Below are 20,602 nucleotides of genomic sequence, written 5' to 3'. Positions count from 1 at the left end.
CTCTCTGGTCGTCTGTAATTCCCTCCACTTTTAGGGAGCAGTGAAAATTGTGTTTTCTCATTCTTCCTCTGCTGTTGCTGCTGCTGCTAAGTCGCTTCAGTTGTCTCCGACTCTGTGTGACCCCATAGATGGCAGCCCACCAGGCTCCCCAGCCCCTGGGATTCTCCAGGCAAGAACACTGGAGTGGGTTGCCATTTCCTTCTCCAATGCATGAAAGTGAAAAGTGAAAGTGAAGTCACTCAGTCGTGTCCGACTCTTAGCGACACCATGGACCGCAGCCCACCAGGCTCCTCCATCCATGGGATTTTCCAGGCAAGAGTACTGGAGTGGGGTGCCATTGCCTTCTCCGCTGTTAGCGACCCAGATATTAGCAGGTTGCCATCTTGCTTCTCCTTGGGTAGATATCACCAGCCTCGTCTGCCATCCCTCGCCTAGTATGGTAGCCACAGCTCTCACTCGAATTGTTCTTCTTCTATGGATTTTCTCTTGGAAAAAGAAAGTGAAGTTGCTCAGCCATGTCCGACTCTTTGAGACCCCATGGACTGTAGCCCACCAGGCTCCTCTGTCCATGGGATTTTCCAGGCAAGAATACTGGAGTCGGTTGCCATTTCCTTCTCCAGGAGATCTTCCTGACCTGGGGACTGAACCCAGTGTCCTGCATTGCAGGCAGACGCTTTACTGTCTGAGCCACCAGGGAAGTCAATTTTCTCTTACTTGGCCTTTAAATATAGTGCCTGATTGAACCTGGTTCTCCACCAGCCCACCAGCTAGCAAGATCACGGCTACTTTTAGAGGGGGCCCTGGAAATCTGTGATGATATCCAAGACCCCTTAGATTTTGCTATTGACTACCACAGTTACAGGAGTATATTGGGCCTGGAACTCTGTCTTCTCTCCTTGAACTGCTCCTAAGCCAACATTCTCTATTGTGCTATTATTGATTTGGGAATTAATTAAAGGATGGTGCACTCATTTCTATTACTTTTCCTCTTTAAGGTGTTGGGCGCCATTGGACTAGCAGGAGGAGAACGTTTTGGATCACGATTCTTTTGTTTAATGTTACTGACCCCGTATTTATGTCCTTCCGTGTTCTAACAAGCCTGCCTCCTACAACACCACTCAAGACACTGATAAGCTGGTTAAACAGAACAGAGCAAAACGCAGAGCCCCAGGGCACAGAGCTCCCTCCTCCCAGGCTGACATCACTCTATTAATCAACGCTTTGGACACGCTTGTTCAACCAGTTACAAATTCACTTAACCGTCCCCTGGTCCCATCCCCATTTCTCCTTCTTGTCCACAAGAATATCCTGAGCGACTCTGTCAAGTGCCTTGCTGAAATCCAGATCCGCTGATCAACCAGCCTAATAACCCTATCAGGAGAGGAAACGAGATTAGATTGGGATGGCTTGTCTAGGAGTCGGCAGCCTCTTGGCAGTCCCTGTTTTCTCGTCCCCAGGCGCACAGATCAACCCGTCACGATTCGTCCTTGTGCTCTGCCAAGGATCAATATCAAGCCCACTGGTCTGTATTTCACAGAATAACCCTGCCTCTCCCCCCACTTCCTCCCTGTCTCCAAGTCCTCCCTCCACCCCTTCTGAAAATCGAACCCTTTGCCGCCTCAACTCTTCAGAACCTTTCCATTCCTTCCTGTTTTCTCGAACAATCCTGGAGTCTTCTGTCACTTTCATGGCTCCTGGTAATTCCTGGGGATGTCTCTGACCGTCCCCCAGCCTCGGTTAGCATGTGTGCTGGGTCCTTACACAAGACCCAACCTATATTGGAAAACCGATAATTGAATAAACTACAAAAAAAAGCACATAAATAACAATTTTTACTATAGTTACATGTAAGACTCCCACAGATATACACGGAGCACTTTTCTCTCAAGCCAAAAAAAAAAAAAAAAACAAATTTTTTTTTTTTGAATTTTACTGTGTGCTGTCATAATTTTGGAAAGGTGTTCTTCAGAGAATCTAAAAGACTTTGGCTGAATTACTATTCTAAATCAGTTTGCTCTATAATCAGATTTAATAAGAACCTAAAGTTTTGCTACACTCCAGTTGCTTAGATCTGTTTAAGGAAATTTACGATCTTTGACATAGCTTTCACAAGCACTTTTTTCTGGCTGAGGTGGGTAAATTGAATGATTGTGTTTTGGATCAAATTGTATGGTATTTGAAACTTAAAAAAAAATCAACTGAGAGAGAGGGTGAAGGAGATCTATTGGAAAAAACTTCTTAATGGAAGGAGAATTTGTATGATGTGTTAATTATGATGTTTCTAATGTTAATTGGCAAATAGCCCAGAAGTAGTAATGATGTTTCTTATCTTAATCAACTGACAATATTCCTCGTTCTTGCTACTCAGAGTATGAGCTTTACTCTTCTAGAAGTAAAATAAGTTTTAGGTTGACAGGGACCTTAACATTCAGCCTAGGTGAACAGGGTTATTTATAGAAGGGGAAACTAAGGCACCTAGAGCCTAGATGACTTGCTCAAGGGGACCTCTGAAGACTGGCTGGGCTGGATCTCTCAGCCAGAGTCTCCTGACTCCAGGCCTGTGTCATCGGTAATGATCTGTAACTGCATTGACAGATTGGGGATCTTTGGGGGTGACTTGTCCTTTGGGGGTAGGTCCTTTGCTTCTAATTTCATTGAATGTATGTGCATGCTAAGTCTTTGTGACCCCCCACCCCGCCGTGGGCTGTAGCCTGTCAGACTCCTCTGTCCATGGGTTTCTCCAGGCAAGAATCCTGGAGTGGGTTGCCGTGCTCTCCTCCAGGGAAGCTTCACAACCTAGGGATCAAACTTGCATCTCTTACATCTCCTGCATTGGCAGACAGGTTCTTTACCACTGGGGCCACCTGGAAAGCCCCAATTCCATTGCATGGTGACCTGGAAAAACAATTCTGTGGATGGTTGTCAACCAGGCTCTTTCTTGCTGTTTAACTTAGTCCTGGGAACCATGAAGGATTCATCTGTGTGCGGTCTGGTACAGGGCAAGGCGGATGCTGAGATGACAACCTGCCTCTCTGTGATGCTCAAATATTAGAGCTGATTGATGGAAGGCCACCCATAAAATGTCACATCTTATGGATGTGGATGGGCCACGGGGCCAGTGATAAAGTGAGACCAGTGGGCTCTGACATCCATGCAGTCTGGCCATAGTATTGACAGTGGGAGATAGTATTGATCGAGCTGCCAAGATGATCCTATTATGCAATTAGAATATTAGATTTGCATTTTTAATTCCTTTAAAAGAAATTGGCCTGAGGCAATTACGGCGGGAAAATATTAAGATGGATCCAGCTGCTTTGAAAAGAACTCGGGAGAAGCTTTTAGGGAGATGCAGTCATCATTAGAGAAAAGTTTTACTTATAAAAACGGACAACAAGGAAGTAACGCAAACATAAAGATAGGCAAGTTGGAAGGGCTTATGGAAACGAGGTTTTCCCCAGTGGAGAAGAATGAAATCGCCCAACCCTAGAACACAGTTCAGACCAGCCAGGTTGGTTACATGCAGTGTGAATACACACGTGTGCTCACGCACACACACACAAAACACACCACACTTTGGGTGGATTTCACTTTGTCTGCACAGTGTTGGGTTCCCTTCCTCATGCTGCAGACACGTTTCCTACACAGCAAATCCAAGCCCCCAACCCCCACCAGCCATGGTCTTGCATTTTGCAGCTTCCATTACCTGTGGTCACCCAGGGTTCAAAAATATTAAATGGAAAATTCTAGATATAAGGATTTCCCTCATGGCTTAGCTGCTAAAGAATCCACCTGCCATGCGAGAGACCTGGGTTTGATCCCTGGGTTGGGAAGATCCCCTGGCAAAGGGAAAGGCTACCCACTCCAGTATTCTGGCCTGGAGAATTCCATGGACTGTATAGTCTGTGGGGTCGCAAAGAGTGGGACACGACTGAGCGACTTTTTCACTTCCAGAAATAAACAGCTCATTAAGGTTTAAGTTGTTCTGAGTAACATGAAGAGATCTCACGCCATCTGCACCATCCCATGCTCAGATTCATGTCTTCTGGGACGTGAATCATCCCTCTGTCCAGAGCACCCTGCTCCTTAGTCACTTAGTAGCCATCTTGGTTATCAGATCACTGTTGTGGTAGCACAGGGTTTGTGTTCAAGGGACCCTTATTTTGCTCAATAATGGCCTCAAAGTTCAAAGAGAGTGATGCTCTCAAGTCAGCTGCACCGAAGATAAGCCTTAAAGTACTTTGTTTAAGTGAAAAGGTGAATGCTCTCAACTTAAGGAAAGAAAAGAAATCACATGCTGGTGTTGCTCAGATCTATGGTAAGCAGGACTCTTTTATCTGTGAAATGGTGAAGAAGGAAAAAGAACTTGTTTTGATTTTGCTGTAACACTTCAAAGTGCAAAAACTATGGCCACAGTGCACAGTTAACACTTAGGATGTAAAAGGCATTAAGTTTGTACAATAAGATGTTTTGAGAGAAAGAGAGAGACGGCATTCACGTAACTTTTATTATAGTTTATTGTTGCAATTGTTCTATTTATTATCAGTTACTTTGCCAACAAAGGTCCATCTGATCAAAATCATGGTTTTTCCAGTAGTCATGTATGGGTGTGAGAGTTGGACCATAAAGAAAGCTGAGTGCCGAAGAATTGATGCTTTTGAACTGTGGTGTGGAGAAGACTCTTGAGAGTCCCTTGGACTGCAAGGAGATCCAACCAGTACATCTTAAAGGAAATCAGTCTTGAATATTCATTGGTAGGACTGATGCTGAAGCTGGAACTCCAATACTTTGGCCTCCTGATGTGAAGAACTGACTCACTGGAAAAGACCCCGATACTGGGAAAGATTGAAGGAGAGAGGAGAAGGGGACGACAGAAAATGAGACGGTTGGATGGCATCACCAACTCAATGGACGTGAGTTTGAGTAAGCCTGGGAGTTGGTGATGGACAGGAAGGCCTGGAATGCTGCAGTCCATGGGGTCGTAGAGTAGGACACAACTGAGCAACTGAACGGAACTGATGTTAATTTCTTACCAAGCCTAATTTATAAATTAAACTTATTGATATCTATGTATGTAGAGAGGAAAAGAGTATAAATAGGGTTCAGTCCGTATCCATGGTTTCAGGCATCCACTGGGGGTCTTGGAACGTATACTCTGTGGATAAGGAAGAGCTACTTGTATCAGCTCAGCCCAGTTACTGGTTTCTCTTTGAGAAACTTAACTTCCCACCAGGGGTCTTATAGCAGCTTGGCTGCACAGGCAAGGGAAGTGAGTCTGCCTTCCTCTGAAGTGATAATGCTTTTGAAATTGTAGACTCCATTTACAATGGCTTAGGGAGAAACTTTAAAATCTGAGGTACTGACAGATACTTTGAAAACATGAAAGTGCCTCCTTTTGGAGGGTGGTTGGCATTTTCTCCATCCAGGCTGTCTGGGTTGGATCTGTTCCCGAGTCTTTGGGAGAATTTCTGGGTAAGCTGAAAGGAGGTCATCAGATAAGAAACTGCAACCACAGCGAAATTATTATACAAGCCAGACCATGTTTGTGTGCTTAGGGTAGAGGTCAGTAAACCTTTTCTGTAAAGGACCAGAGAGTAAATACAGTAGGCTTTGTGAGGCCATCTATCGTCAGTCTCCAATCCATTCACTCACTATACAGAATCTGGCCATGAGTTGGGTTTGGCATGTGCGTCATAGTTAGCTGACCCCTGGTTCAATGGAGAGCACAAGAAAAACCAAACTTTTCTCTAGGGGTTACTGGTTGAATGCCTTCTGCATGGCAGGTGGATATTGCAGATTTCAAGGGGAAAAGACTTGTCTTCTGTCCTCTGGAGCTTCTTAACATAGTGGGCAGACAAGCAAGAAATTACAATAAAACTGGATACTTGGAATGATGAAGGGAAGGACATGATTGAGGGGCTCAATAATATCAATATCATCACCTCCTCCATCACCAGCATAAAGAACACAGCTAGGCTTCAAAGCTAGTCAGTCAGTCAGTTCAGTCGCTCAGTCGTGTCTGACTCTTTGCGACTCCATGGACTGCAGCATGCCAGGCTTCCCTGTCCATCACTAACTCCTGGACCTTACTCAAACTCATGTCCATCTAGTCGGTGATGCCATCCAATCATCTCATTCTCTATTGTCCCCTTCTCCTCCAGCCTTCAATCTTTCCCAGCATCAGGGTCTTTTCCAATGACTCAGTTCTTTGCATCAGGTGGCCAAAGTATTGAAGTTTCAGCTTCAGCACCAATCCTTCCAATGAGTATTCAGGACTGATTTCCTCTAGGACTGACTGGTTAGATCTCCTTGCAGTCCAAGGGACTCTCAAGAGTCTTCTCCAACACCACAATTCAAAAGCATCAATTCTTCGGCGCTCAGCTTTCTTTATGGCCCAAATCTCATATCCATACATGACTACTGGAAAAACCATAGCTTTGACTAGATGGACCTTTCTTAGCAAAGTAATGTCTCTATTTTTTAATATGCTGTCTATGTTGGTCATAGCTTTTCTTCCAAGGAGCAAGCGTCTTTTAATTTCATGGCTGCAGTCACCATCTGCAGTGATTTTGGAGCCTCCCCAAAATAGTCTTTTACTACTGTTTCCCCATCTATTTGCCATGAAGTGATGGGACTGGATGCCATGATCTTAGTTTTCTGAACATTGAGCTTTAAGCCAACTTTTTCACTCTCTTCTTTTGCCTTCATCAAGAGGCTCTTCACTTTCTGCCATAAGGGTGGTGTCATCTGCATCTCTGAGGTTATTGATATTTCTTCTGTTATTCTTGATTCCAGCTTGTGCTTCATCCAGTCCAGCATTTCATATGATGTACTGTGGATATAAGTTAAATAAGCAGGGTGACAATATACAGCCTTGATGTACTGTTTTCCCAATTAGGAACCAGTCTGTTGTTCCATTTCAGTTCTAACTTCCTGACCAGCTTCCTGTATGCTTCCTGACCAGCATACAGATTTCTCAGAAGGCAGATCAGGTGGTCTGATATTCTCATCTCTTGAAGAATTTTCCACAGTTTGTTGTGATCCACACAGTCAAAGGCTTCAAAGCTAAGGGTTTCCATAATGCAGTAGAGGATGAAGGTCAAAGCTGCTTTAGGAAATTCAGAAAGGGTTCCTAGAAGTCACTGCATTTGAGCTGAGATTTGAAGGGGTAGGATTTTAAACAAAGAAAGGATAGCCCTGATTGTGAAAATGCAAGAGGAGAGCATGGTGTGCTTCACAGCCTCCACTTGGCAGCTAAGGGCTCTATGTGATGAAGCCTGATCAGGTCAGGGAGTGGGCCTGACACCATGTTGGCTCCGAAAAGGCCCACTTGGAGGAGGTATTTAGGGAAAGAGCTGGAAAGGAGACACAGGAGTTATTGTGAAATGCATGTATGCTCCAAGGAGGACTCTTGATCACAGATTGATTCCATTGGTCCACTTGGCAGCTGTTTATTAAGCTCCTGTATGTGGTGGACGTGGCCCTGGATGCTGAGCCCATAAGGACCATAAGAGCATTATTCTTTCTATCCAGAGGCTCACAGGGGAGCCCAAGGGTGGATACCTTTGCAGGAGGAGGTGAACTCCTTAAAGGCATATGGGTGCAGCCAGGAAGAGCAGTTATGAATAAATCTGAACAACATAGATCTGAGAAGCTTTAGTCTCACAGAGAACACACACTGCTGAGCAGGACCTCCGCTCTTCATAGACTTGGCCAAGACAAGCTTACTCCCAGCCTTTCTGAACAAACTGTCAGATTCATTTGTTCTCTGGGTTCTGCTGAGCCTTGTCACCTGATGTATTCATTTCCTGGGGCTGCGGGGACAAATTGTCACAACTGGAGTGGCTTAAAAGAACTGAAGCCACAGAGGGTCGAGGATGTGACATGCTAGTGATACAAGATCCTTCTCTCTTGCTTACTCTGTCCCAATTTCTATCTCCCTCTCATTGATAGATAGATGGATAGAAATTGAAAGATAATGACAGATGACAGGTTAGACAGACGGGTGTGGGATCAGGCACTCAGTCACATCGAACTCTTTGCGACCCCATGGACTGTAGCCTGCCAGGCTCCTCTGTCCATGAAATTTTTTCAGGCAAGGATCCTGGGGTGGGTTGCCATTTCCTTCCCTAGGGGATTTTCCCGACCCCAGGATTATAACCCACATGTCCTGCATTGGCAGGTTGATTCTTTACTGCTGAGCCACCTAGAAAGTTCATATTACATTTGAGTTTTGCATGTTAAACCAGCCTTGAATCCTTGGAATAAATCCCACTTGGTTGTGGAGTATAACTCTTTTATGTATATTATATATATTAAAACTTTCCATTTGATTGTAAAAGAAAAATATGACTGGGATATTAATGACCATGCTGGTTGCATCTAGGTTGACTTACTATGTGAAAGGGAGGAAGCTTGGGTCTCATTGCTGTGACTCACTGGGGAGATTGAGAACTCTTCTGTGCAGAGCAGTTTCAGTGTGACTTCAAGGCAAATGCAAGGGCTCGTGAGAGTCCCTTAAACCAGTTTCTTCAAGCAAGGCTGCTCATTTAGCTCAAAGTGGAACTGTCAGCAATGTTGTCCTGGAATCCAAAAGACAAAGACGAATGGAGTAAAAATGTAGTAGTCTCGATTTATCAAAGGATTTTACCTAATGAATCCATCACATTCAATAGAAACCACATTAGCAATTCCTGTTATTGGTCTTATCCACCCCAAAAGCCCCTGAGGTCTCCCCGATGCCCACATGATCCATTCAAAGGAAAAAGAATGTGAAGTTTAAATAGATTTTTTTTGTAAGTGTAAAAAGATTGAACAAAAATAATGCAAACCAGTACACATTGAGATAGCAAAGAGACCAGGCTTCTTTTTCTTATTAAAAAACTATCAAGATGGTTATTACAGAACTGGCAGAAAAATCAAGATCCTCCTCAGTTAAGCTCCTTGCCTGAATCAGGGAAACCAAGAGCAGTGCCATGTAGGGCCGCCCAGGATGAGCGAGTCACGGTGGAGAGTTCTGAAAAAAAATGTGGTCCACTGGAGAAGGGAACGGCAAACCACTTCAACATTCTTGCCTTGAGAATCCACGAACAGTATGAAAAGGCAGAAAGATATGACACTGAGAGATGAACTCCCCAGATTGGAAGGTGTCCAACATGCTACTGGAGAAGAGTGGAGAAATAATTCCAGAAAGATTGAAGCTGCTGCTGCTACTGCTGTTGCTAAGTTGCTTCAGTCATGTCCGATTCTGTGAGACCTTATAGATGGCAGCCTACCAGGGGCCTCTGTCCCTGGGATTCTCCAGGCAAGAACACTGGAGTGGGTTGCCATTTCCTTCTCCAATGCATGAAAGTGAAAAGTGAAAATGAGGTCGCTCAGTCATGTCCAACTCTTTGCAACCCCACGGACTGCAGCCTACCAGACTCCTCCATGCATGGTATTTTCCAGGCAAGAGTACTGGAGAGACTGGGCCAAAGTGGACTCAACACCCAGTTGTGGATATGTCTGGTGGTGAAAGTAAAATCCAATGCTGTACAGAACAATATTGCATAGGAATCTGGAATGTTAGTTCCATGAATCAAGGTAAATTGGAAGTGGTCAAAGAGGAGATGGCAGGAGTAAACATCGACAATTTTAGGAATCAGTGATCTAAAATGGACAGGAAAGCATGAATTTAACTCAGATGACCATTATATCTACTATTGTGGGCAAGAATTCCTTAGAAGAAATGGAGTAGCCATCATAATCAACAAAAGAGTCAGTACTTGGGTGCAATCTCAAAAACAACAGAATGATCTTTGTTCATTTCCAAGGCAAACTATTCAATGTCACAATAATCCATGTCTATGACCCAACCACTGAAACTGAAGAAGCTGAAGTCGAATGGTTCTATGAAGATCTATACGACCTTCTAGAACTAACACCAAAAGGAGATGTCCTTTTCACAGGGGACTGGAATGCAAAAGTAGGAAGTCAAGAGATACCTGGAGTAACAGGCAAACTTGACCTTGGAGTACAAAATGAAACAGGACAAAGGCTAACAGAGTTTTTCCAAGAGAACGCACTGGTCATAGCAAACACCCTCTTCCAACACCACAAGAGATGACTCTACACATGGACATCATCAGATGATCAATACCAAAATCAGATTGATTATATTCTTTGCAGTTGAAGATGGAGAAGCTCTATACAGTCAGCAAAAACAAGACTGGGAGCAGACTGTGGCTCAGATGATGAACTCATTATTGCCAAATTCAGAATTAAATTGAAGAATATAGGGAAAGCCACTAGACCATTCACTGAAATCAAATCCTTTATGATTTTTCAGTGGAAGTGACAAATCGATTCAAGGATTTATATCTGATAGACAGAGTGCCTGAAGAACTATGGACTGAGGTTTCTAACGTTGTACAGGCTGTAGTGATCAAGACCACTCCCAAGAAAAAGAAATGCGAAAAAGCAAAGTGGTTGTCAGAAGAGGCCTTACAAATAGATGAAAAGAAGAGAAGCAAAAGGTAAAGGAGAAAAGGAAAGATATACTCGTCTGAATGCAGAGTTCCAGAGAATCACAAGGAGATATAAGAAAGCCTTTTTAAGTGAACAATGTAAAGAAATAGAAGAAAACAATAGAATGGGAAAGACTAGAGATGTCTTCAAGAAAATGAGACATTCCAAGGGAACTCTTCTTGAGAAGATAGGCACAATGAAGGACAGAAATGGTATGGACCTAACGGAAACAGAAGATATTAAGAAGAGGTGGCAAGAATACACAGAACTATATAAAAAAGATCTTCATGACCTGGATAACCATGATGGTGTGATCACTCACCTAGAACCAGACATCCTGGAATGCGAAGTCACGTGGACCTTAGGAAGCATCACCATGAACAAAGCTAGTAGAGGTGATGGAATTCCAGCTGAGTTATTTAAAACCCTAAAAGATGATGTTGTTGAAGTGCTGCATTCAATATGCCAGCAAATTTGGAAAATTCAGCAGTGGCCATAGGACTGGAAAAGGTCAGTTTTCATTCCAATCCCCAAAAAGGGCAATGCCAAAGATTGTTCAAACTACTGCACAATTGCACTCATCTCACACGCTAGCAAAGTGATGTTCAAAATTCTCCAAGCAAGTCTTCAACAGTACATGAACTGAGAACTTCCAGATAAACAAGCTGGAATTAAAAAGGCAGAGGAACCAGAGATCAAATTGCCAATACCTGTTGTATCATAGAAAAAGCTAGAGAATTGCAAAAAAAGTCTACTTCTGCTTCCTGACTATGCTAAAGCCTTTGACTGTGTAGATCACAACAAACTGTGGAAAATCCTTAAAGAGATGGGAATACCAGACCACCTTACCTGTCTCCTGTGAAACCTGTATGCAGGTCAAGAAGCAACAGTTAGAACTGGACATGGAACAATGGACTGGTTCCAAACTGGGAAAGGAGTATATCAAGGCTGTATATTGTCACCCTGCTTATTTAACTTTTATGTAGAGTACATCATGCGAAATGCTGGGCTGGATGAAGCACAGGCTGGAATTAATTTGCCAGGAGAAATATCAATAACCTCAGGTATGCAGATCACACCACCCTTGTGGCAGAAAGTGAAGAGGAATTAAAGAGCCTCTTGATGAAGGTGAAAGAAGAGAGTGAAAAAACTGGCTTAAAATTCAACGTTCAAAAAGCAAAGATCATGGCATCTGGTCCCATCACTTCATGGCAAATAGATGGGGAAACAATGGAAACAGTGACAGACTTTATTTTCTTGAGCTCCAAAACCACTGTGGACAGTGACTGCAGCCATGATATTAAAAGACGCTTGCTCCTTGGAAAAAAACTATGACCAACCTAGACAGTGTATTATAAAGCAGACATATTACTTTACTGACAAAGATCCATATAGTCAAGGCTATGATTTTTCTAGTAGTCATGCATGAATGTGAGAGTTGGACAATAAAAAAGGCTGAGTGCTGAAGAATTAATGCCTTGGAGCGGTAATGCTTGAGAAGACTGTTGAGAGTCCCTTGCACTCCAAGGAGATCCAACAAGTCCATCCGAAAGAGAATCAGTCCTGAATATTCATTGGAAGGACTGATGCTGAAGCTGAAGCTCCAGTCCTTTGGCCACCTGATCAGAAGAACTGACTCACTGAAGAAGTCTCCGATGCTGGGAAAGAATAAAGGCAGGAAGAGAAGGGGATGACAGAGGACGAGATGGTTGGATAGCATTACTCAGGGAGATAGTGAAGGACAGGGAAGCCTGGTGTGCTGCAGTCCATGGGGTTGCAAAGAGTAGGACACAACTGAGTGATTGAACAACAATGGCATTCTGAAAAAGCTGGGTTTAGTTTTTCATCCTTTTAATGACTGTGATCTGTTCTTGATAATTTCTTTAACTATGATTCTGATTTTCTAGAACTGCATCTTTGTTTCCTTATCTTAAGCAGCATGTGAGTGAGTGAAGTTGCTCAGTCATGTCCGACCCTTTGCGATCCCATGGACTGTAGCCTACCAGTCTCCTCCATCTGTGGGCTTTTCCAGGCAAGAGTACTGGAGTGGGTTGCCATTTCCTTCTCCAGAGGATCTTCCTGACCCTGGGATTGAACCCAGGTCTCCCGCATTGCAGGCAGACGCTTTACCATCTGAGCCACAAGGGAAGTGGATCCAAATTTCAATAACTGCCATGTTTGAGTTGTTCCTTTGGTGCATTCAGCAAATATCATTAAGCACCCACTGTGTACCAGGTTTCATGCTATGTGCAAGGACTGAGATGATGAATACAATTATTTAGATGTAAGATGCAATGTGTACGCAATCTCTTCCCACTGAATGTCTTAAAGCTAAGTGCTTGTGTGCATGCTAAGTTGCTTCAGGCTTGTCCGACATTGTGCGACCCCATGGACTGTAGCACGCCAGGCTCCTCTGTCCATGGGGATTCTCCAGGCAAGAATACTGGAATGGATTACCATGCCCTTCTTCAGGGGATCTTCTTGACCCAGGGGTCAAATCCATGTCTCTTATATGTCTCCTGCATTGGCAGGTGGGTTCTTTACTGCTAGTGCCACCTGGGAAGGAAGCCCAGAGCTTTAAAGTCTCTTGTATATTTGTAAGATTTATTTTTGACGTGTACTTTTGAATGATACTGAAATGGGAGACAATATGGGAAGTCAAACCTTGGAAACTTTAACTCCAAGGTCCTTACTTTCTTCAGGTTTCAATCAGTAAGAGAAATCGCCTCAGGCCCTTCTCTCTTGGACTTTGGAAGAACGCACAAGCTGTTAACACAAAGATGCTGTTTTCAGTGTACAGCACCATTAATTGGGTCTTTGCTATTTTCTGTATAGACTGAAGCTTGATTTGGGTGTCAGCAGGTTGAAACTCCAACCATCCATCTTTCCTGTAAATTTGGCCAGTCTCCATCCCTGCCCCCATCAATTGTGGTCAATACTGCTGCCTCTCATCAAGGTTCTTCTGTAAAAAAACACAGTAGAAATATCTTTTTGTTTACTTTAACTTCTAGAATCAGTGCTGCCCAGTAGAAATATGATGTGATGTATTTTAGTATTTTCTAATTAAAAGCAGCACATGTTGAGCTGTAACAATGTATCCAAAATATTACAATTTCAACATGCAATCAACATAAAAATATTCATGAGATATATTATGTTTATTTTTCTCCTGTGCTCAGTTGTGTCCAACTCTTTGCAGCCCCATGGACCAGGCTCCTCTGTTCATAGAATTTTCCAGGCAAGAATACTGGAGTTGGTTGCCATTTCCTACTCCAGGGCATCTTCTTGACCCAGGAATTGAACTCCAGTCTCTTGTGTCTCCTGCATCAGCAGGCAGGTTCTTTACCAAGAGCGCCACCTGGCAAGTCCTATTTTTCTCATACTGAGGATTTAAAATCTGGTGTGTGTTTGTATTTATGCTGCAAATTGATTTGAATCAGCCATATCTCAAGTGCTTAATAACCACATGTGTTTAGTGGCTACCCTATTGGACACTGCAGTTACAGATTAATATTAATATTTCAGTACTGGCTTCTGATAAAAAAGCTTATTATCAGCCTTTTTATGAAGTACTGACTGAGGAGTTAAAAGAAAATAGATTACTGTGAGTGAAGTTTAGGACTATCTATTTGCCCGAGAAGATAACTTTTATGAGAGTTTTCACTGTAGTAGTATCTTCAGGGGTGAATTTTGCGAATGTGAGGGTGTGTGTTTGTGTGTGTGTTGTATGTAAACATACCTGCATGCATATAAGCTTATATTTAAATATCTTATCAGTAAAGGGCATAAACTGATAACTGACTTAAAAATGTATTTGATTGCAACTGTAGCCTAAAACCAGTTAAAAGCTTACTCTATAAGTGTTGTTTCGGAGAAGGCAATGGCAACCCACTCTGGTACTCCTGCCTGGAAAATCCCATGGATGGAGGAGCCTGGTAGGCTACAGTCCATGGGGTTGCTAAAGTCAGACACGTCTGAGTGACTTCACTTTCACTTTTCAATTTCATGCACTGGAGAAGGCAATGGCAACCCACTCCAGTGTTCTTGCCTGAGAATCCCAGGGATGGGGGAGCCTGGTGGGCTGCCGTCTATGGGATCGCTCAGAGTCGGACACAACTGAAGCGACTTAGCAGCAGAAGCATATACCAGCTATATACCCAACTATGGCCCATAACTGATCACACTGTTGTGTGAAAAAAAAATGATTGAGAACTCATAGTTCAGAGGAGAGAAAGAAAATAGAATCTACTTGTTAAGACATCAAATATGTCATGTATTCATGCTTGTGACTTAGTATCTTTATACTAATTTGGCTAGGGTGTTAATTTATACAGTATCATCCTTACCAGTCTCCATCTTGCAATGCTAATGTGCTAAGCTATCATTTTAAATCTAAGAGATAAAAGTGGGAATCGTGAATCGAGAGAGAATACTGCGCCAACGAAGGTTTCTTAGGGAATCCCGAGCACATACAAGCATATGTGTGACCACCCCTCCACACATGCAGACCATCCACCGCCACCCTCCTCAATTCCTTCCATCACCTACAACACGGCCAAGACCACCTTGCTCTGTCTCAGCTGCTAATGTAAAGTGGCGCACTTGGGAATGTTCTCCAGCCAACTCAGGGAGTAAGTCAATGCCACTGAGCCCCACATGGTGACACTGGTCAGAATGTCTAGTCCCAGAACTCTATGGCTGAAAGTGATCTGAGAAGTCCCCTAGCCCAGTCATCTTATTTATTAGGAAACCGAGGCACAGAGAAGAATGCCCTCGGGAATATTGTCAGTTATTTGTAGAACTGGGACCAGAACTCAGGGCTCCTGATTCCTGCTGCTGCTGCTAAGTCGCTTCAGTCGTGTCCGACTCTGTGCGACCCCACAGACGGCAGCCCACCAGGCTCCGCCGTCCCTGGGATTCTCCAGGCAAGAACACTGGAGTGGGTTGCCATTTCCTTTTCCAATGCATGAAAGTGAAAGTGAAGTCCCTCAGTTGTGTCAGACTCTTTGCGACCCCATGGACTGCAGCCCACCAGGCTCCTCTGCCCATGGGATTTTCCAGGCAAGAGTACTGGAGTGGGGTGCCATCGCCTTCTCCAAGTCCAATGCTTTTCTCACTGAGATATTGGAGGGGGGGCAGAAATAATACAGATGAAGCAATGGTTTATCAGTCAGGGTTTCTTCAGGAAATAAAATCCAGCATAGGTATTTCAAACAGAGGGCATTTGATGAAGGGAATTGTTTACGTATGTGATGTAGGAGCTAAGAAACAACTAGAGAGCCATTAGGCCATCAGAGATTAGCAATAAGAACATTCCACTTCCACCTCTTGGGCTGGAGAAGGGCGTTGCAAGGATGTGGTATTGCACTGGAGTCCCAGAGTGGGGATGTCCTGACTGGACCTGGGAGCTCACTGTGCGGGGCTCTCTGAGAGGAGATGCAGGCACTGTTGGAAGCTCTGCTACAGGTAGGATAAGAGCCTCTGGTCTTACCACTGTCTCCAGATGGACTAAACTAATTGACAAGGGGCATGGGGAAAGAAGTTCCCAACTACTAAGTGCTGAGTAGGGCAAGGGGTGGGCAAGCATCTGAGAACAAAGAACTCCTGCTGCCCCCAAATGTGTAACCTTAAAAAGGCTCTTTGGTTTTACAACAGATTTACCATCTGCTTATGTTTTAGAACTAATTTCAGAAATCACTGGTGCACCAAGTTCACCAAATCTCTGGGGAGAGGAGACGCCAACCTGAGGAGCAACGTTGGTTGTAAAGGTAGATAATCGAGAACTTGGCCACACCCACCATCCCTGTGGTCTCACTTTGGTTCATCCTCATTCATTCTGTCTCGAGATGCAATTTCTTGTCCAAATCCATTGCCTTGCTCTTTTGGGGGTGATAACTTCTGTTCAGGCCTTCTCAGACATTGCTTCTATTTATTTCACAATCTGGAGCAACTGAGGGTGGTCCCTTGGGTGGAAGATAAATCAGAATTCACTCAGAACCAAAGAGGCAGGGTGATATAAGAGAGGGTTCTTTTTATCTGAGCTTGTGTTTGCTTTGGTGGTACATATACTTAAAATGATTTTAAGCATTAAATCATGCATGCAAGGCAGGAAAGAGTTAATCTGTCCCAGCCCCATGGAGGAAAAGCATGGGGAAACATTAGCCATCTCTGGGGATATTTTGTGTTCTAGGAGCTCTAGTAAACACTTTGCATCTAGTAACTCACTTAAGCCTCATGCTCACCACACTATGTGTTAGAAACAACTCTTTTCCTTCAGTTTTCAGATGAGGACACTGACACTAAAAACTTTTAGCAACTTGGCCAAGTTGGCAAGTTGATAAGTGGTGAGGCTGTGTTTGGAACCTAAGCTGCTTGGCTGTAGAGTGCACACTTTTAACCACTAATTTGTGCCTCACTCTAGCTGGTGCCTGGGTCCTCCCCACGGTCCTAGACCTGCAGCGCTGGGCTCTGATACCCAGCAGGCTGGTGGGATTGGCCAGGGAAGCTGCTGATGCTGTGATGAGGTGGTAACTGCCATGTTATTGCAGGGCACTTAGCTGCTAATTGCCATTTAATCACAAGATGAATATAGTTATTTCTTTTCTCCCTCTACCCGAGGGCCAGCAAGATGGTAATTACTTCTGAACTAAGTGCTGAAGATGTGGCTTTGCACAGAGCTGGAACTAAATGCCACGATTCTCCTCTGAGCCACCGCATTCCTGGCAGCTCTTGTTTACCCACGTGGCTAATTAAACACATCACTTTGATATTAGATGCTCTTTCCAAGCTTCCATTTCTCTGGAATGATGATACTTTTCCTCCTGGGAAAAGTATGTGATTTCAAAACCCCTAAAATTTGGACTTTATATTTGGGAACTTAAACAGCCCAAATTTTTTGTAGAGATGGCATTCCATTTTGGCCAACAGTTGAAACAGAAAACTTAGCATTAGGAAAGTTCTAAATTGAAAATGAGCTAGCCTAGACTATTTGCATCTGCACAGTCCCTTGTTTGCAGCTGGTATATGGAGCTGAAGTGGCTGCTTTTCGTTTCCTAAAATTTGATGGGTATAAAAACAGTCATATAGAATTTCTCTAAACATTGGACATGCAATCTACTAGCTCATCCTTCTCTGAGGATTTCCTCCAAGTGACTAGTACATGGGTGGGGGGTTGATCTGCTTTTTTTGCAGAGGCAATAAAACGATCAGGTTACCCAGCTTGTCCAAAATAACTCAATGTAATGAACGCAGTCCTGGTTCCCGGTCAAATGTCATAGATGATATCTGAGGTTAGTAAGTAAGTCTTCAACTGTATGAAGACCTAATCAGCTTGGTCCAGGCTTGGAATTAATGAGTCGTGACAGAGGTCCCTGGTGAGACAGTGGTCAAATTTTAACTGGTTACTGGGGACTCAGTTTGTGATTTTTATGTTGTGACTTCCTGTGGACTTAACAAAACCCTCCAAATCTTAGTGTCCTTATACAATAAGGCAGATGTTCTCAAACTTTAGAGTGTCCAAATCTCCTTATTAAAATACACGCTTGCATGCTTAGTTGCTCAGTCATGTCCGACTCTTTGCAACCCTGTAGACTGTAGATGGCAAGGCTCCTCTGTCCATGGAATTTTCCAGGCAAGGATACTGGAGTGGGTTGCCATTTCTTTCTCCAGGGGATACTCCTAACCGAGGATCCTGGGTCTCCAGCCTTGTAGGTGGATTCTTTATCAGCTGAGCCATAGAGGAAGCTCTCTTAAAATGCAGGGCTTATAGAAACTCTCTCCCGGGGTTTCCAATGTGTATGTGCAGGCTGAGGCCTGAGAACTTGCATTTTTAGCATTCAGATGCTGCTGCTCTGGACACCAGTTCACTAAGGGCTTATTCCCTCCTCTCATCACAGTCCAAGGTGGAGATGCCTGGCTGGGCAACTCTCCAGGGATGCTCTCCTCCAAAGGATGACTCAGGGCCTTAATCTCCTTCCCTAGAAGCTCTCTTCTGCAGGCAGCTAGTGGGTTATGGCTAAGAGGGGACACAGGGGCCGGGGCTGTTCTAGGGGCCAGGCCTGCAAGTGGGATATATTACTTTTGCTTACATCCCACTGGCTAGAATCAGCCTAACTGTAAAAGGAAACTGGAAACAGAGTATATCAGGAAAATGAAACTGACTTTGGTGAAAATATAGCCATTCTGGGCCACATCTAAGTTATCTAAGTTTATCAAAGTCCTCCTCTTTACCTTTCTTCTCCTCCTGAGACAGTGTGAAAACATTGATCGACTGTTGATTTGGAAAGTTTATTTATGTTCTTTGACCCACCTGGATATATTGTTGAATACTGGGAAATGGGGGCTTCCTTTGTGACTCAGCTGGTAAAGAATCCGCCTGCAATGCAGGAGATCCCGGTTCAATTCCTGGGTTGAGAAAATCCCTTGGAGAAGTATTCTTGGGCTTTGCTTGTAGCTCAGCTGGTAAAGAATCTGCCTGCAATGTGGGAGACCTGGGTTTGATCCCTGAGTTGGGAAGATCCCCTGGAGAAGGGAAAGGCTACCCACTCCAGTGTTCTGGCCTGGAGAATTCCATGGACTGTATAGCTCATGGGGTCGCAAAGAGCTGGACATGACTTAACGACTTTCACTCACTCACTCACTGGGAAATGGAGTTGGTGAAGGATGTTGTCTGTGCTCCCAATGGGGATGGAGACTCTATGGTAGCAGTTCACTGAAGGGAACTGAGGTGAAGGGATGAGATTAGACCTAGAATGAGGGTCCCCAGGAGGTGAGGCCACACTTAGAATGGGGTCCCCCGGAGGTGAGGCCACACCGAGAATGGGGTCCCCCAGAGATGAGACTGGGTCTAGAATGGGGATCCCATGGAGGTGAGGCCAGACCTATAACAGGGAACCCCTGAAAGTGAGCCTAGATCTAGAACAGGGTGCCTGTCAATCTAGTTTCAATGTATTATACCTCACGTGCAGATCCACTCTTCTTTGTCCTGATTTTTGATACTAGTGCTGGAACCTGTCCACACTTCACTGGCCAAACTTGGCCTTCATCACTGGAGGGTTCTAGAAGGGCAGTGCAAGGCGAAGACTCTTTGCTTCTGAGTTCTGAGCCTTCGGTGGTTACCATTCTCTGTAGCGGCCCAGTGACTGATGCAACCAAGCTCCGCTGTCCCTCCGGCCATGTTATCCCCACAATGGTCACTTCCCAGAGCTCTTCCCACTCATACCCTGACGATGACTTGCTTCTCCAGGCTGTCTCTGGACTTTGCCTTCCAGAAAGTTTCTTGACCACCAGCACTTTGCAAATTCTTGTGGTAGCTAAGCCCCCTTCTGAGAAGCTCTGAGTCTCAGCCTTGGGGATGGGAAGAGGGGGCTTCTCTCCTAGTTCTTGCTCTTTTTATCTCTCTCCCCGAGGTGATGCTACTTCTTGAGGGTTCCTTTCAGCCTTTTAAAAAAATAAAATAGTTAAGCATCTCTTATCGTTAACATTTCTTTGTATCCCATCTTCCTTGTTCAAGTAACTAGAGTGATCTCTGCCTTTTGACTGCACCCTGATAGATAGGACCTCCTTCTGATGAGCTTTGTCATAGAAAGGCAATTTTGAGTGTACATTCACTCAAATCAAAATGCAAGACAGCAAAGCATTATGTATTCAAAGCTCATTCCCAGCTAGTTCCCCCTTCTTTTTATCCTTTCCTCTCCTGTTTAAAGGAGAGGAAAGGATTTCCTGCCCCAGGAAAGGCTGGCATTCTTATCAAAGCTCCAATGGGAATCGAACGAGCGGGTCTGCAAGTCTCAGACTTCTCGACTCTAGAGGCTGGAATCTCAGCAACCCAGAGTTGGGTTCCCTTGGGTAAGGCTCTGGGTAGGCTTCCCAGGTGAGCCCGGGGCATGAGCAAGAAAGAGAGAACCTGTGTGTCATCAGTAACCAGAAACCCGTGTCGCTACCTCCTCCTGTGTCTACGGGTGAAACCATGAAGTGAGCTGTGTGTAACCTCCAGGTCTCGCCTTGGCCTGGTTCTGCTGCAGCAGCAGTAGAGAATCAATAGAACCTAAAAAAGAATCCCAGGCAAAAGTTGAATAAACAGCACACAATCTGATTTTAG

The 20,602-nt window shown here is 44.2% G+C and overlaps 2 long non-coding RNA genes across 6 annotated transcripts in view; one reads left to right on the top strand and one right to left on the bottom strand.

The window, feature by feature from the left end:
• LOC133251695 (uncharacterized) overlaps positions 1–20,602 on the top strand; it is a 128,464-nt gene that overhangs the window by 96,600 nt on the left and 11,262 nt on the right. For both annotated transcript variants that reach the window (XR_009737742.1, XR_009737744.1), the window contains exon 3: positions 16,183–16,271. This is a non-coding gene — a long non-coding RNA (uncharacterized LOC133251695). The remainder of the gene's footprint in view (positions 1–16,182; positions 16,272–20,602) is intronic.
• LOC133251686 (uncharacterized) lies at positions 8,298–19,798 on the bottom strand. Of its 4 annotated transcripts, none has more exons than XR_009737737.1 (4): positions 19,459–19,798; positions 16,247–16,466; positions 13,168–13,465; positions 8,298–8,579 (listed from the first exon to the last, which is right to left on the bottom strand). It is a non-coding gene; the product is annotated as an uncharacterized LOC133251686 (long non-coding RNA). The 4 variants fall into 4 exon arrangements; XR_009737738.1 differs by lacking the exon at positions 8,298–8,579 and adding an exon at positions 17,718–17,873 and having other exon boundaries at positions 12,817–13,465; XR_009737735.1 differs by lacking the exon at positions 8,298–8,579 and having other exon boundaries at positions 13,072–13,465.

The sequence above is a fragment of the Bos javanicus genome, chromosome 1, assembly GCF_032452875.1.
Source record: "Bos javanicus breed banteng chromosome 1, ARS-OSU_banteng_1.0, whole genome shotgun sequence".
Lineage (NCBI taxonomy): Eukaryota > Metazoa > Chordata > Mammalia > Artiodactyla > Bovidae > Bos > Bos javanicus.
The sequence above is the reverse complement of the archived record's forward strand: the minus strand, read 5'-3'. Positions and strand labels throughout refer to the sequence as shown.